Source organism: Arachis stenosperma, chromosome 6 (genome assembly GCF_014773155.1).
Source record: "Arachis stenosperma cultivar V10309 chromosome 6, arast.V10309.gnm1.PFL2, whole genome shotgun sequence".
Taxonomy (NCBI): Eukaryota; Viridiplantae; Streptophyta; class Magnoliopsida; order Fabales; family Fabaceae; genus Arachis; species Arachis stenosperma.
The window spans coordinates 78751724-78768362 of record NC_080382.1 but is presented as its reverse complement, the minus strand read 5'-3'; the positions used below and the strand labels follow the sequence as shown (position 1 = coordinate 78768362).

Sequence of the window (16639 nt, the reverse complement as noted above, 5' to 3'; positions counted from 1 at the left end):
TTATTTTGAGCCTCAGATTCCCATGGTTCCTCATTAGGGAACTCATTGGAGGCTAGTGCACGCCCATTGAGGTCTTCCTCAGTGGCGTTCACTTCCTCTCCTTCCTCTCCAAATTCGGCCATGTTGATGGCCTTGCACTCTCCTTTTGGATTTTCTTCTGTATTGCTTGGAAGAGTACTAGGAGGGAGTTCAGTAATTTTCTTGCTCAGCTGTCCCACTTGTGCCTCCAAATTCCTAATGGAGGACCTTGTTTCAGTCATGAAACTTTGAGTGGTTTTGATTAGATCAGAGACCATGGTTGCTAAGTCAGAGTTGTTCTGCTTAGAATTCTCTGTCTGTTGCTGAGAAGATGATGGAAAAGGCTTGCCATTGCTAAACCTGTTTCTTCCACTATTATTGTTGTTGAAACCTTGTTGAGGTCTCTGTTGATCCTTCCATGAGAAATTTGGATGATTTCTCCATGAAGAATTATAGGTGTTTCCATAGGGTTCTCCTAGGTAATTCACCTCTTCCATTGAAGGGTTCTCAGGATCATAAGCTTCTTCTTCAGATGAAGCATCCTTAGTACTGCTTGGTGCATTTTGCATTCCAGACAGACTTTGAGAAATCAAATTGACTTGTTGAGTCAATATCTTGTTCTGAGCCAGAATGGCATTCAGAGTATCAATCTCAAGAACTCCTTTCTTCTGATTTGTCCCATTGTTCACAGGATTCCTTTCAGAAGTGTACATGAATTGGTTATTTGCAACCATTTCAATTAGTTCTTGAGCTTCTGTAGGCGTCTTCTTCAGATGAAGAGATCCTCCAGCAGAGCTATCCAAAGACATCTTGGATAGTTCAGAGAGACCATCATAGAAAATACCTATGATGCTCCATTCAGAAAGCATGTCAGAAGGACATTTTCTGATCAATTGTTTGTATCTTTCCCAAGCTTCATAGAGGGATTCTCCTTCCTTCTGTCTGAAGGTTTGGACTTCCACTCTAAGCTTACTCAATTTTTGAGGTGGAAAGAACTTTGCCAAGAAGGCATTGACTAGCTTTTCCCATGAGTCCAGGCTTTCTTTAGGTTGTGAGTCCAACCATGTCCTAGCTCTGTCTCTTACAGCAAAAGGGAATAGCATAAGTCTGTAGACCTCAGGGTCAACCCCATTAGTCTTGACAGTGTCACAGATTTGCAAGAATTCAGCTAAGAACTGATGAGGATCTTCCAATGGAAGTCCATGGAACTTGCAATTCTGTTGCATTAGAGAAACTAATTGAGGCTTAAGCTCAAAGTTGTTTGCTCCAATGGCAGGGATAGAGATGCTTCTCCCATAGAAGTCGGGAGTAGGTGCAGTAAAGTCACCCAGCACCTTCCTTGCATTGTTGGCATTGTTGTTATTTTCGGCTGCCATGGGTTCTTCTTCTTTGAAGATTTCTGTTAGGTCCTCTACAGAGAGTTGTGCCTTAGCTTCTCTTAGCTTTCGCTTCAAGGTCCTTTCAGGTTCAGGGTCAGCTTCAACAAGAATGCCTTTGTCTTTGTTCCTGCTCATATGAAAGAGAAGAGAACAAGAAAATATGGAATCCTCTATGTCACAGTATAGAGATTCCTTGAGGTGTCAGAGGAAAAGAAAAATAGAAGGAAGAAGTAGAGAATTCGAACTTAGTGAGATAGAGTTCGAATTGTGCATTGAGGAGGAGTGGTACTCCATAAATAGAAGGATGTGAGAAGAGGGGAAGAGATTTTTCGAAAATTAAGTTAAAAAGATTTTAAAAACATTTTGAAAAATTGATTGATAATTTTCGAAAACTAAAAGTGGGAAAGAAATCAAGTGATTTTTGAAAAAGATTTTGAAAAAAAATATGATTGAAAACTATTTTTGAAAAAGATGTGATTAAAAAGATATGTTTGAAAAATCATGCTTTTAAAAAGATATGATTGAAAAGATATGATTTGAAAACAATTTTAAAAAGATTTGATTTTAAAATTAATAACTTGGCTAACAAGAAAAGATATGATTCAAACATTAAACCTTTCTCAACAGAAAAGGCAACATACTTAAAATGTTCAATCAAATCATTAATTGTTAGCAAGTATCTTTGAAAAAGGAAAGAAATTGATTTTGAAAAAGGTTTGATTGATAAGATATGATTTGAAAAAGATTTGATTTTGAAAAACTTTGAAAACTTGAAAAAAAATTGATTTTGAAAACAAAATCTTCCCTCTTGTGCCATCCTGGCGTTAAACGCCCAGAATGGTGCACATTCTGGCGTTTAACGCCCAATGCACTACCTTTTTGGGAGTTAAATGCCCAACCAGGTACCCTGGCTGGCGTTTAAACGCCAGTCTGCCTTCTTCACTGGGCGTTTTGAACGCCCAGCTTTTTCTGTGTAATTCCTCTGCTGTATGTTTTGAATCTTCAATTCTCTGTATTATTGACTTGAAAAGACACGAATTAAAAATATTTTTGGATTTTTAATAGTAAGGAATAATCAAAATGCAACTAAGATCAAATAACAATGCATGCAAGACACCAAACTTAGCAGTTTGTATACTACGGACACTAACAACATGAGAATGCACATGAGAAACAACAAAACACTCAAGTCAAGAGAATTTAAAGATCAGAGCAAGGAAATCATCAAGAACAACTTGAAGATCAATGAAGACACATGCATGAATGCAATAAGAACAGAAACATGCAATTGACACTAAACTTAAGATGAGACTCTAGACTCAAACAAGAAATATTTTTGGATTTTATGATTTATTTATTTTTTTTTGGATTTTTCAAAAATTAAGTGGAAGAAGAAAATAAAGATATCAAAATTCTTAATGAGAATTCCAGGAATCATGCAATGTTAGTCTAAAGCTTTAGTCTAAAGAAATTAGACATGGCTAGCCAAGCTTCAGCAGGACATTGCATTCAAGAGCTAAATTGATGATAATCAATCAGCTTTGGTGATGATAAGAACATCACCTTGAAACACTAGAATTCATTCTTAAGAACTCTGAAGAAAAATAATACCTAATCTAAGCAACAAGATGAACCGTCAGTTGTCCATACTCGAAACAATCCCCGGCAACGGCGCCAAAACTTGGTGCACGAAATTGTGATCATCAATGGCGCCATCAACATGGTACGCTCATTGCAATCTCAACTCTTCATCACAACTCCGCACAACTAACCAGCAAGTGCACTGGGTCGTCCAAGTAATAAACCTTACGCGAGTAAGGGTCAATCCCACGGAGATTGTTGGTATGAAGCAAGCTATGGTCACCTTGTAAATCTTAGTTAGGCAGACTCAAATGGTTATGAATGATATATGAATAAAACATAAAGATAAAGATAGAGATACTTATGCAATTCATTGGTGGGAATTTCAGATAAGCGCATGAAGATGCTGTGTCCCTTCCGTCTCTCTGCTTTCCTACTGTCTTCATCCAATCCTTCTTACTCCTTTCCATGGCAAGCTTATGCAAGGGTTTCACCGTTGTCAGTGGCTACCTCCCATCCTCTCAGTGGAAATGTTCAACGCACCCTGTCACGGCACGGCTATCCATCTGTCGGTTCTCGATCAGGTCGGAATAGAATCCATTGATTCTTTTGCGTCTGTCACTAACGTCCCGCCCTCAGGAGTTTGAAGCACGTCACAGTCATTCAATCATTGAATCCTACTCAGAATACCACAGACAAGGTTAGACCTTCCGGATTCTCTTGAATGCCGCCATCAGTTCTTGCCTATACCACGAAGACTCTGATCTCACGGAATGGCTGGCTCGGTTGTCAGGCGAGCACTCGGTTGTCAGGCGATCAACCATGCATCGTGTATCAGGAATCCAAGAGATATTCACCCAATCTAAGGTAGAACGGAGGTGGTTGTCAGGCACACGTTCATAGGTGAGAATGATGATGAGTGTCACGGATCATCACATTCATCAAGTTGAAGAACAAGTGATATCTTAGAACAAGAACAAGCGGAATTGAATAGAAGAACAATAGTAATTGCATTAATACTCGAGGTACAGCAGAGCTCCACACCTTAATCTATGGTGTGTAGAAACTCCACCGTTGAAAATACATAAGAACAAGGTCTAGGCATGGCCGTGAGGCCAGCCTCCCAATGATCTCAGATAGCATAAGAACAAAGATAGCTACCCAGATATCAAAATACAATAGTAAAAGGTCCTACTTATAGAGAACTAGTAGCCTAAGGTTTATAGAGATGAGTAAATGACATAAAAATCCATTTCCGGGCCCACTTGGTGTGTGCTTGGGCTGAGCAATGAAGCATTTTCGTGTAGAGACTCTTCTTGGAGTTAAACGCCAGCTTTTGTGCCAGTTTGGGCGTTTAACTCCCACTTTGGTGCCAGTTCCGGTGTTTAACGCTGGAATTTCTGAAGGTGACTTTGAACGCCGGTTTGGGCCATCAAATCTTGGGCAAAGTATGGACTATCATATATTGCTGGAAAGCCCAGGATGTCTACTTTCCAACGCCGTTGAGAGCGCGCCAATTGGGTATCTGTAGCTCCAGAAAATCCACTTCGAGTGCAGGGAGGTCAGAATCCAACAGCATCTGCAGTCCTTTTCAGTCTCTGAATCAGATTTTTGCTCAGGTCCCTCAATTTCAGCCAGAAAATACCTGAAATCACAGAAAAACACACAAACTCATAGTAAAGTTCAGAAAAGTGAATTTTAACTAAAAACTAATAAAAATATACTAAAAACTAACTAAATCATACTAAAAACATACTAAAAACAATGCCAAAAAGCGTACGAATTGTCCGCTCATCAGGGGATAGAAAGACTGAGGGTGAAGTTGCGATGTCCTTACCGAATTGGTTAGTGGGCTTTGTAGAGCTCAACGCGGTGGTCGTGTGGCCACAAACGGTGTGGCGATCGGATATCCGGATTGAAAGTATGTGGATATGAAAGTTGACAAGGGTTTGGGGTTTTTGCTTCTTCTTACCAGCTGCCTTCAGCGTGTTTCATCCATATGAATGGAAGGGGGTGGCTGAAATAAAGTTATATATGTTGGGCCTTAGTCCTAGTTTGGGCCCGGTCCAACCGATTTGACCCGACGGCCCAATTTTGGGTCAAAATCTTTAAAATTAGTGTTAAAATTCATATTTTATTTATTTCTACTTATTTAAACTATAAAATTTAATTTTTTAATTTCTTTGAATAATAATTAATTTATTGACTAATTATTTATTAATTTCTCCAGGTTTACACAAGGCTTTGGTTTTCATGGGCTGGAGGAATAAATATTCGAGGGCTTATACTCTTCATTTGGAGGAATCTAGTTCAGACCCTCCCCTATTTTACTATGTTTAGATAGGGATGAAAGGAAGACGAAAAGAAGATTTAGATTCCAGAAAAGATGGTGTGAGAATAAAGAGGCAGTCATGGTGATTAAACAGGCATGGAAAACAGAAATAGTGGAGTCTCCAATGTTTCAACTGGCCAAAAAATTAAAATCTTGTAGATACAAGTTAGTAGAATGGAAGCAAGGTACTTCTTCTAATTCAAAAAAGCAAATTAGAATATTAGACGAAAAATTACAGGATGAAAAAGAAAAATGATAGGAAGCAAATGGGATAGCAATCAGATGTATGGAGGTTGAGCTGGGGGATTTCATTGTCTAAAAAGAGTGCTATTGGAAAGAAAAATCGAGAGTTCAATGGCTAAATTTACAGGGGAAGGGGGGCAAGAACACTGTTTTTTCATGCCAAATTTCAATCAAAGTGCCCAAGAAACAAAATCCATAATTTGGAGGATGGACAGGGGAATATGGTATCAGATCCAAATGCAGTAGTGGAATGAGCATATTTTGTGGATTTGTTCATTTCATATAATCCTAGAGATTCAAGTGATGACATTCAGTTTTTGCCTAATAAAGTGACAAGGAGAACAAACCGAATGCTAACTCGGCCTATTTTGGAGAAAGAGATCAAATTAGTAGTTTTTTCCATTAATCCTAATTTAGCCCCAAGAGAGGATGGCTTCACGGTAAAGTTCTTTCAATTTTTCTGGAAAATTATTAAATCTGAAGTTATTCAAGTAGTTCAAAATTTTTTTCTCGAGAGGTAAAATGCTTAATGCTCTTAATCACACTCATATGCGTTTAATTCCTAAGATCCCTAATGCGACCTCTATGAAGTTCATTTGAACTATAAATCTAAGCAGTGTTTTTTATAAAGTGATATCAAATATCTTAGTCAACAAATTACAATTGATGATGAATAAATTAATCAGTGATAATCAAAGTGCTTTTATGAAAGAACGATTAATTAGTGATAACATATTAATAGCTCATGAAATGATGTATTTTTTAAAGAATAAGAGCCATGTCAGTTTTGATATAGTGCTCAAGCTTGATATGAGCAAGGAGTAAGACCGAGTTGAGTGAAAGTTTGTCTGGGATGTCATGCGGAAAGTGGATTTCTGTGATAAATGATGGTTTGAATTCAAGAATGTGTGACTACAGTTTCCTACTCCGGTACTATATATTTTGAAAATGTATGAGGAGATTAGCGGTCAAATAGTGAATTTAAAAAAGTCCTTTGTATTTTTTAGCAAGAACACACCTATGACTACCCGAGAGGAATTGGCCGAACTGCTTCAGGTGCCATACATAGTGTTGTAAAACAAGTATTTGGGACTTCCAACGGTTATAAACTGAGCAAAGAAAGAAACCTTAAATTACATTAAAGACAAAGTTTTTCAAAAGCTTCAACATTGGAAACGGTCTTTATTGTCATTCGGAGGTAAGGAAGTTTTACTAAAAGCTTTAGCAACTGCGGTCCTCTTCTATACTTTGGGGTGCTTCAAATTGCCAGAGTCTCTAATTGAAGACATTCAAAAGACTATGCTAAATTTCTAGTGGGGACAAAAAGGCTTCGAGCGCAAATTACATTGGGTAGGCTGAAGGATCTCTTGCAGATCTAAAGCTTAAGGAGGGCTTAACTTTAAATACTTGAAGGCTCCTTAATTTAGCAATGTTGGGGAGACAAAATTGGAGACTTATGATTAGAGAACACTCTTTATTTTTTAAAGTGTTTGAAAGTAAATATTTTAAAAACAAAAGTATTCTTAGAGCTGAATGGTGCGCAGAATTTAACTTCGCACAACTGAACCAGCAAGTGCACTAAGTAGTCCAAGTAATACCTGAGGTAAGTCAGGGTTGATCCCACGAGGATTGTCGGCTTGGATCAAATAGTGGCTATCTTGTAAATCTTAGTTAGGCGGATAGAAAAGTTGTTTAAGCGCATAAAAGTAAAATAAAGATAACGTTACTCAGTGGTTGTGAATTTAATGATAAGAAGATGGTTAAGGCTTCGGAGATGCTTTATTCTTCTGGATCAATCTTTTCTTACTGTCTACTCCAGCTGTGAATGATTTCTTCTATAGCAGGCTGTATGTGATCAACATTGGTTGAGAGGCCGCTAATCTTCCTCTAGGTTGAACACCAGGTTTAGTGCGCATCCAATCTGAATGAGGGTGAACCTGCAGTTCATCCCCTTGGTGATCCTAGTCAAAATACCACAGACAAGGTAGAATCTTCCAGATCAAGCAATGCTACGCCTTGGTTCTAGTCTTTACTACAAAGACCCTAATCTCTCCATACCTCGGCTGAACTGATGTCTCGAGAAGTCCCCAATGAAGTCATGGATTAGCCGTCTAAGAGATGTATCCTCAAGCTAGTGGTTCATTGAATTTCGATGAAAGATGCACGCAAAACCCATGTAGAATAGAGATAACTTGTGATGGTTCAACTCATTCATAAGGTTGAAGAACGAAGATACATCTTAGGAGAGAATCAAACACGAATTGAAATAGAACAGTAGTACTTTTATTAATCCATAGAACTCAGCAGAGCTCCTAACCTTAACGTAAGAGGTTTAGAGACTCATACTGTACAATGAAACTTGAAAATATGAAATAATGTTCTATGGTGGTTAGTACACGAAATCGTGATACACAACTTCGTGCAGCTGACCAGCAAGTGCACTAGGTCGTCCAAGTAATACCTTACGTGAGTAAGGGTCGATCCCACGGAGATTGTCAGCTTGAAGCAAGCTATGGTCATCTTTTAAATCTCAGTTAGGCGGATTCAAATGGTTATGGAGTTTTGATAATTAAAAGATAAATAAACATAAAATAAAGATAGAGATAATTATGTAATTTATTGGTGGGAATTTCAGATAAGCGTATGGAGATGTGTTATTCCTTCTAAATCTCTGCTTTCTTACTGTCTTCATTCAATCATTCATACTCCTATCCATGGTAAGTTGTATGTTGGGGATCACCACTGTCAATGGCTACCTCCCATTCTCCCAGTGAAAATGGTCCTCTACGGTTTCTGTACGGCTAATCAATTGTCAGATTTCTCGTCAAGGATGAAAAATACCAGGCACAGCTACCGTATGGCTAATCAGCTCTCGGTTCTCGATCGTGTCGGAATAAGATCCAATGATCCTTTTGTGCACTGTCACTGCACCCCACAGTCGTGAGTTTGAAGCTCGTCACAGTCATCCCTTTCCCGATCCTACTTGGAATACCATAGACAAGGTTTAGACTTTCCGGATATCAGGAATGCTGCCAATTATTTCTAGCTTATACCACGAAGGTTCTAATCTCAGATTCAGATGCCCCATTGTCAGAGGAGAAACGATGTAAATCGTTGATTAGAGACCCAAGAGATATGCATTCAAGCTTGTTTTCATGTAGAACTGAGGTGTTTGTCAAGTACGCGTTCATAAGTGAGAATGGTGATGAGTGTCACTTGATCATCACATTCATCATGTTCTTGTATGCGAATGAATATCTTAGAATAAGGATAAGCTTGTATTGAATAGAAGAACAATAGTACTTTGCATTAATAGTCGAGGAACAGCAGAGCTCCACACCTCAATCTATGAGGTGTAGAAACTCCACCGTTGAAAATACATAAGCGATAATGGTGTTCATTGGTTTCGGCCCCAGAGAGGGAACTAGAATAACCAAGACCTAGGTGTAAGGACTAAACGTCCAAAGATTCCAACAGATCCCCCCATGTCAGTACAATAGTAAAAAGTCCTATTTATACTAAACTAGTTACTAGGATTACAAAAATAAGTAAATGATGCAGAAATGCACTTCTGGACCCACTTGGTGTGTGCTTGGGCTCAGTATTGAAGCTTTCATATGTAGAGACTTTTCTTGGAGTTAAACACCAGTTTTTATACCAGTTTGGGCGTTTAACTCCAGCTTTTATCCTATTTCTGGCGTTTAACACTAGAATAGGGCAGGAAGTTGGCGTTTGAACGCCAGTTTGCGTCATCAAAACTCGAGAAAATTATGGACTATTATATATTGCTGGAAAGCCCAGGATGTCTACTTTCCAACGCAATTAAGAGAGTTCTAATTGGGCTTCTGTAGCTCTATAAAATCCATTTCGAGTGCAGGGAGGTCAGAATCCAGCAGCATCTGTAGTCCTTTTTCAGCCTCTGAATCAGATTTTTGCTCAGGTCCCTCAATTTCAGCCAGAAAATACTTGAAATCACAGAAAAATACACAAACTTATAGTAAAGTCCAGAAATGTGAATTTTGCTTAAAAACTAATAAAAATATACTAAAAAGTAGCTCGATCCTACTAAAAACTACCTAAAGACAATGCCAAAAAGTATATAAATTATCTGCTCATCACAACACCAAACTTAAATTATTGTTTGTCCCCAAGCAACTAAAAACAAAATAGAATAAAAAGAAGAGAATATACAATGAATTTCACAATATCAGTGAAACTTAGTCCCAATTAGATGAGCGGGGCTAGTAGCTTTTTGCTTATGAATAGTTTTGGCATCTCACTTTATCCTTTGAAATTCAGAATGATTAGCATCTATAGGAATTCAGAATTTAGATAGTGTTATTGATTTTCCTAGTTCAGTATGTTGATTCTTGAACACAGCTACTTTATGAGTCTTGGCCGTGGCCCTAAGCACTTTGTTTTCCAGTATTACCACCGGATACATAAATGCCACAGACACATAAATGGGTGAACCTTTTCAGATTGTGACTTAGCTTTGCTAAAGTCCCCAATTAGAGGTGTCCAGAGTTCTTAAGCATACTCTTTTTGCTTTGGATCACGACTTTAACCACTCAGTCTCAAGCTTTTCACTTGGACCTTCATGCCACAAGCACATGGTTAGGGACAGCTTGATTTAGCTACTTAGGCCAGGATTTTATTCCTTTAGGCTCTCCTATCCATTAATGCTCAAAGCCTTGGATCCTCTTTACCCTTGCCTTTTGGTTTAAAAGGCTATTGGCTTTTTCTGCTTGCTTTTTCTTTTTCTTTCTTTCTCTCTTTTCTTTTCTTTTTTCGCCATTTTTTCGCTCTTTTTTTTTCTTATTCACTACTTTTTCTTGCTTCAAGAATCAATTTCATGATTTTTCAGATTATCAATAACATTTCTCTTTGTTCATCATTCTTTCAAGAGCCAACAATTTTAACATTCATAAACTTCACTATAAAAAAATGCACTGTTCAAGCATTCATTCAGAAAACAAAAAGTATTGCCACCACATCAAAATAATTAAACTAATTTCAAGATAAAATTTGAAATCCAAGTACTTCTTGTTCTTTTGTAATTAGGCACATTTTTCATTTAAGAGAGGTGAAGGATTCATGGAATTATTCATAGCTTTAAGGCATAGACACTAGACACTAATGATCATGTAGTGAAGACACAAACATAGATAACACATAAAGCATAAAATCGAAAAACAGAAAAATAAGAACAGGAAATTAAAGAACGGGTCTACCTTAGTGATGGCGGCTAGTTCTTCCTCTTGAAGATCCAATGGAACGCCTGAGCTCCTCTATATCTCTTCCTTGCCTTTGTTGTTCTTCCCTCATGGCTATTTGATCCTCTCTAATTTCATGGAGAATAATGGAGTACTCTTGGTGCTCCATCCTTAGTTGCTCCGTATTGGAACTCAAATCTCCCAAAGAAGTGTTGAGTTGCTCCCAATAATTGTGTGGAGGAAAATGCATCCCTTGAGGCATCTCAGGGATTTCTTGATGAGGGACTTTCTCATGCTCTTGTTGAGCTCCATGGGTGGGCTCTCTTATTTACTCCATCCTCTTTTTAGCGATGGGCTTGTCCTCTTCAATGAGGATGTCTTTCTCTATGATAATTCCAGCTAAATTACATAGGTGACAGATGAGATGAGGGAAGGCTAACCTTGCTAAAGTGGAAGGTTTGTCAGCAACCTTGTATAGTTCTAAAGGTATAATCTCATGAACTTCCACTTTCTCTCCAATCATGATGCTATGGATCATGATAACCCGATCTACAGTCACTTCAGATTGGTTGTTAGTAGGAATGATGGAACGTTGGATGAACTCTAGCCATCCTCTAGCCATGGGTTTAAGGTCATGCCTTCTCAATTGAACCGGCTTGCCTTTGGAGTCTCTTTTCCAGTGAGCTCCTTCTACACATATGTCCATGAGGACTTGGTCCAACTTTTGATCAAAGTTGACCCTTCTAGTGTAGGGACGTGCATCTCCTTGCATCATAGGCAAGTTGAATGCCAACCTTACATTTTTCGGACTGAAATCTAAGTATTTCCCCCAAACAATTGTGAGCCAATTCTTTGGGTTTGGGTTCACACTTTGATCATGGTTCTTGGTGATCCATGCGTTTATATAGAACTCTTGAACCATTAAGATTCTGACTTGTTGAATGGGGTTGGTGAAAACTTCCCAACCTCTTCTTTGGATCTTATGTCGGATCTCCGGATACTCATTCCTTTTGAGCATGAAAGGGACCTCAGGGATCACCTTTTTCTTAGCCACAACTTCATAGAAGTGGTCTTGATGGGCCTTTGAGATGAATCTCTCCATCTCTCATGACTCGGAGGTGGAAGCTTTTGCCTTTCCTTTCCTCTTTCTAGAGGTTTCTCTGGCCTTAGGTGCCATAAATAGTTATGAAAAACAAAAGCAATACCTTTATCACACCAAACTTAAAAGGTTTGCTCGTCCTTGAGTAAAAGAAGAAAGAAAGAAGGGGAAGAATAAGAAAATGGAGGAGATGGAGGGTGGTATGTATTTCGGCCAAGGGGGTATAAGGTGTTTGTGATGTGTGAAATAGAAGGAGGGATGAGGGGTTTATATAGGAGTGTGAGGAGGGTTAGGTTCGTGTATTTGGGGTTGGGTTTGGGAGAGAAATAATTTTGAATTTGGAGGTAGGTGGGGTTTTTAGGGAAGAGAGATGGATGTGATTGGTGAGGGGTATTTGGGGTGGAGAGATGGAGGTGATTGGTGAAGGGTATTTAGGGAAGAGGGTTATGAAAAGGTGTGAGGGAGAGAGAAAATGAGTTGAAGTTGGTGGGGATCCTGTGGGGTTGATAAACCACTATTTTATGATTTATCTTGTGCTAAATTGAGTGGTTTTTATCAGCTTTTCACCCACTTATTCATATGAATTGCATGATATTACAATTCCTTCCCAAATTTATTCTATGATTGAAAACTGGCTTCCTAAAGATCTTTTAATTGTATATTTTTATTATCCTTTATACCATTCCATGCCATGATCCATGTGTTAAGTGTTTCAGGCTTCATAGGGCAGAAATGGCTTAGAGAATGGAGAGTAAGCTTGCAAAAATGGAAGGAACACAAGAAATTATGGAGATGACCAGCAAGAAGCGACGCGGACCCATGGCTCACACGACCGCGCGCAATAGAGGAAATCGCAGTGAAGCGCTCACGTGCCTGACGCAAACGCGTGGACAACGCGTACGCGTGGCAAGAAAAACGCTAAATGACGCGCACGTGTAAATGACGTGTACGCGTGACATGTGCGATCTGCAGAAATTACAGAATACGCTGAAAATGATTTTGGGCCGCGTTTTGACCCAAATTTTGACCCAGAAACACAAATTAAAGTCAGGGAACATGCAGAGACTCAACATATCAGATCATACACACAATTTTAGGTTTAGATGTAGTTTTTAGAGAGAGAGGTCTCTCCTCTCTCTTAGGATTAGGATTAGGATTTCTATTAGGATTAGGATTTCATCTTCTTCAATCACAAGTTCAATATTTCTTTATTTTGACTTCTCTTCTACTTTCAGATATTTTAATGCTTTTATTTATTCATGACTTATGTTGCCAAATTGGCTTATGAACTTTTCATGTTAGGATTTTCTTAATTAATATAATTTGAGGCATTTTAGACTCATGATTGTTTTGCTCTATTTATGATTTATTTTCCCTTTTGGCTTTGGTTAATTAATTGGTAACATTTGAGTTATCAAACTCAGCAGTGGTTGAAATTGGCAATTGCTGATTGATTTGGATCGCTCTAAAGTTGACTAGGACTTGAGGATAAATTTAATCACTCCACTTGACTTTCCTTTATTTAATAAGGGATAACTAAGCGGAATTAAAACCCAATTCTCATCACACTTGATAAGGATGACTAAGATATGAATTCTAATTCTCATACCTTGCCAAGAGTTTTCTCGTTATTAATTTATTTCCTGCAATTTATTTCTTTTGTTCAAACCTTTTAAAAATCCAAAAATACTGTTTTCCATAACCAATAATAAAACATACCTCCCTGCAATTCCTTGAGAAGACGACCCGAGGTTTAAATGCTTAGGTTATGAATTTTATTGGGTTTGTTACTTGTGACAACCAAACTTTTGTAAGAAAGGAATTCTTGTCGGTCTAGAAGCTATACTTACAACAGAAATTTATTTGTGAAAATTCTAGATCGCGCGAGAGTTTCATTCTTCAAAATGGCGCCGTTGCCGGGGAATTGCGAACGTGTACCATATTATTGGTTATTGTAAATATTTTTCTTTTACTTGTTTATTTGTTTTTGTTTTCCCTTTTTATTTCTATGAGCTACTATGAGTTCTCACACCTCTCGCTTTGAGTTTGGTTCTAATTTTGTTGAAAGGAATGAAAGCTATAATAGGAACATGCATCAAGGTCAAGGCAATCAAAGATGGACGGAGCCACGAGGATCTGATCAACCCTTTAGGCAATAACACCTTCCACGACACCATGGACGAAGACCATTCTACAATGCATGCCAAGACAATAGATCTGGTGGACCCCCTTGTAGTTACCAACAAGCCCCACCTTATGCTTATAAACCATCTCTTCAACATAGCTTTGGACCACCATACTCACAAGTCCCTTTTTACCATTCACCCCCGTATGACCCTTATCCACCCCAATTCCAATCCAATTACTCCCAAAAACCATCACTTTCCTATGTACCATGTCCATATCCATCACCTCACAAATCAAGGGAGCGTTTCAAGGAAACAGTGGAAAAACTTAATGTAACCCTTCGCCAACTGGATCAAGCAATAAGTCGATTACCTCCCCGACGTTCGGATACTCAAGGAACCCCCATGGCTTCATGTGGGCAATCTCATGAAGAATATAGCATGAAGGAGATCCTAAAAACTCCGGTGGACAGTAAGGAGCATGAATTTGTACTGGAACAATTGGAGGAAGCCCAAATTATCCAAGAAGAAGCAGAATTGGTTGAAGACTTAGGAGATGCTGAACCTCCATGGGAATTCAGAGTTATGGAAAATTTCGTCAAGGAAATTACAGTTGATGCTAAGGAGGACAGTGCACAACCCCCAAAGCAGGTATCTTATGAAGAACTGGATGGAACAACCCAAGACGCGAGTTTCCTTGATAATGATAATCATGAGTCAAGTTCTCCTAGTAATGAACTTGCATTCGCAAATGACTTCTTTGAGACAGAAGATCCTTCCCCAAGTGAATACGAAGATGATGCTGATGTAGATTTTTCTCAACCTCCAACTTATGACTTTAGTGATGAGAAAGAAATCGAGGACTTTGATCAAGACATGGTTGAAATTGAAGAAGTTTGCAAAGAAGTGGAGGAATTCACAGAGGAATACAAGGAAGTAGAGCTTGCAGAATCACTTGAAACACCTATCCCAAGGCCACAACCACCCAACTCTAACTTCAAGTGGGTAAAATCCTTGACTTTTATCTTTACTTTTCCACTTGAATATGGCTTGCTTGAAATAGATGGCCAGCTTAGAGCTCTCTGTGGCTTCAAGAGTAAGAGGAAAATGGATCGTACTCAGAGTTGGTATGCAAAATCCAATAAGGTTCCATGCTTCAATCTGAAGTGCAAGGATTGGTGTCAAGCTCAATTGAATGGGTCTCGAAAGCTATTTGGTCGCTGTAGTGAGAATTTAGATTGCTCACCACCCAGCTGGAAAAATGCAGATCAAGACAAAAACGGGTGTAAAAGTAAAGTTTGGGATCCTGGAATCTATTCTGACATTCAACACCCCAGGAGCCTTGAAGCCTGTTTGAACTTACCTAAGGGCTTTACGTGCCTTGTTTGGGACCCCGGAGGCTACTGGAATTCCAAACATTGGTGGAGATTTTTGGATGAATACAAGCACAAGCCACCATAACAGGGAGCTCACCAAATGTCCAACTTAAGGACTTTAACTAAAAGTGCAAGGTGGGAGACAACCCACCATGTATGATCGTTCCTTTTTCAGTTTTGTTCTAGTCTATTTTGTTTGATCTTGAGTTTTGATTGAACCTGGAATCATACATAGCATTCATATTAAGCATTGCATTCTGCATACTGCATAAAAAAATGCACGTGACGCGCTAGCATCGCTGACGTGTCCGCGTTGTTAGTGCATTAGACACAAGGAAGAAAAGAAGCAGAGAATCACGCGAGAGCATGGCTGGAGGCGTGCCTCAGGCACAAACACGCCCACGCAAACGCATCCCTGACGCGTCCGCGTAAATTGCAAAATCATCCTTCCACGCGTACACGTGGGACCCTACAAATCGGCGTAAAGAGGTGTTAGGCCGAAAGTTGTGCTGGCCTGGTGCGGGCACTGTGCCCAAGGCACAAAATCATCCACCCGTACGCGTCACTGACGCGTGCGCGCCATTTTTAAATTTTGACCACCCACGCGTACGCATGGGCGACGCTTACGCGTCACATGGTTAATGCGGTTTTCACGCGCACGCGTGCCCTGTGCGCGCGCGTCGTGCCCCGTTTTTAAATTCTTACTTCTTTCTTCTCTCCTTTCCTCTTCCTTTCTTACTTTCTTCTTCTTCATCCCTTAAACCTCTCATCCCTCTTCACTTCCATTCTATTTTATTTAATTTATTTGCATACTTTCATTCATTATATTTTAATTTTGTGCATATTTTTATTTTCTTTTCTAAATTTATTACTTTTCCATTGGTGTAAAATTTTCTTATTCAACTGTTGCATATTTTCTTGAATTATTCCGGTGCTTCATGATTTGTTTTATTCTGATTTGGTATTATTATTATTCATAAGTCAATGCTAACTTTTATAATACTAGTTTTTCTTTTGTATTGATATGCACTTATACTACCTTGCATTACCCACACACTCCCTCTCATTATTGCAAATTTTGCACCACTAGTATGTCATGTGCTTTTATTGTTTTCTCACTTGCATGTTGTAGCTACCATGTAACTGAGACTCTCACTATTTGGCATTAACCCAACCATATTTTATTTGTTTCTTATCTTTATTTTTGGGTGTTACTTTTCTTCTTTTCCTCTTCTTTCAGGATGGCCACCAAAGAAGGGAAAGGGAAAG

At 38.8% G+C, this 16639-nt stretch overlaps 1 non-coding gene across 1 annotated transcript; it reads left to right on the top strand.

Moving 5' to 3' along the window:
- The first annotated feature begins 881 nt into the window (after positions 1–881).
- LOC130937937 (small nucleolar RNA R71) lies at positions 882–989 on the top strand. The gene has a single exon (XR_009069127.1). It is a non-coding gene; the product is annotated as a small nucleolar RNA R71 (small nucleolar RNA).
- The last annotated feature ends 15650 nt before the right edge of the window (positions 990–16639 follow it).